At 35.7% G+C, this 1164-nt stretch overlaps 1 protein-coding gene across 3 annotated transcripts in view; it reads left to right on the forward strand.

Annotated features, from left to right (window-relative positions):
* Nucleotides 1-1164, forward strand: part of Trmt2b (tRNA methyltransferase 2 homolog B) — a 121916-nt gene that overhangs the window by 87832 nt on the left and 32920 nt on the right. The window lies entirely within an intron of this gene.

The raw sequence follows: 1164 nt of genomic DNA on the forward strand, positions 1-1164 counted from the left end.
TTCTATTTTTGTGCCAGTACCATGTGGTTTTTATGACTATAGCTCTGTAATGCAGTGTGAAATCTGGTATAGTAATCCCCCCAGCATTGCTCTTAGTGCTCAGGGTTGTTTTGGCTATCCGAGGTCTTTTGTGCTTCCATATGAATCTTAGGATAGATTTTTCCAATTCTGTGAAAAATGTCATGGGGATTTTGATTGGCATTGCATTGAATCTATATATGACTTTTGGTAGGATGGTCATTTTCACAATATTAATTCTTCCAATCCATGAACATGGGAGGTCCTTCCATCTTCTGATGTCTTCCTCAATCTTTTTCTTTAAAGATTTAAAATTTTCATTGTACAGGTCTTTAAAATCTTTCATCAGGTGTGGTCTAAGATATTTTATTTTTGCAGCTATTGTGAAGGGGAGTGTTTCCATGTGCTCTTCTCTGATTGCTTGTTATTGGTATATAGAAAGGCTATAGACTTTTGTAGGTTAATTTTGTAACCTGCCACTTTACTGAATGTGTTAATACTTTCTAGGAGTTTTCTGGTGGAAATTTTGGTATCTCTTAGATATAATATCATATCATTTGCAAAAGGCATAATTTCATCTCTTCTTTTCCAATTATTACTCCTTTAATTTCCTGCTCTTGTCTTATTGCTCTTGCAAGAGTTTCAAGCGCTATGTTAAAGAGAAGTGGAGATAGTGGACAGCCTTGTCTGGTTCCTGATTTCAATGGGCATGCTCCCAGGTTTCTCCATTTAGAATGATGTTGGCTGGGGTTTTGTTATATATGGCTTTAATTATGTTGAGGTATGTTCCCTCCAGTCCTTTTCTCTCTAGGACTTTGAACTTAAATGCATGTTGAATTTTGTGAAAGGCCTTCTCTGAATCTATTGAGATGACCATGTGGTTCTTGTTTTTGAGCCCATTTATATGATTTATGATGTTTATTGACTTATGTATATTGAACCATCCCTGCATCTCTGGGAAAAAGCTTACTTGATCATGGTGGATGATCTTTTTGATGTGTGTCTGTATGAAGTTTGCAAGTATTTTGTTGAGAATTTTTGCATCTGTTCATTAAGGATTATGGGTCTATAGTTTTCTTTTTTGGTTGTGTCTTTACCTGGTTTGGGTATTAGAGTGATGTTGTCTTCATAGAAAGAATTTGGGAG

This window comes from Nannospalax galili, unplaced genomic scaffold, assembly GCF_000622305.1.
Source record: "Nannospalax galili isolate Female #2095 unplaced genomic scaffold, S.galili_v1.0 scaffold3, whole genome shotgun sequence".
NCBI lineage: Eukaryota > Metazoa > Chordata > Mammalia > Rodentia > Spalacidae > Nannospalax > Nannospalax galili.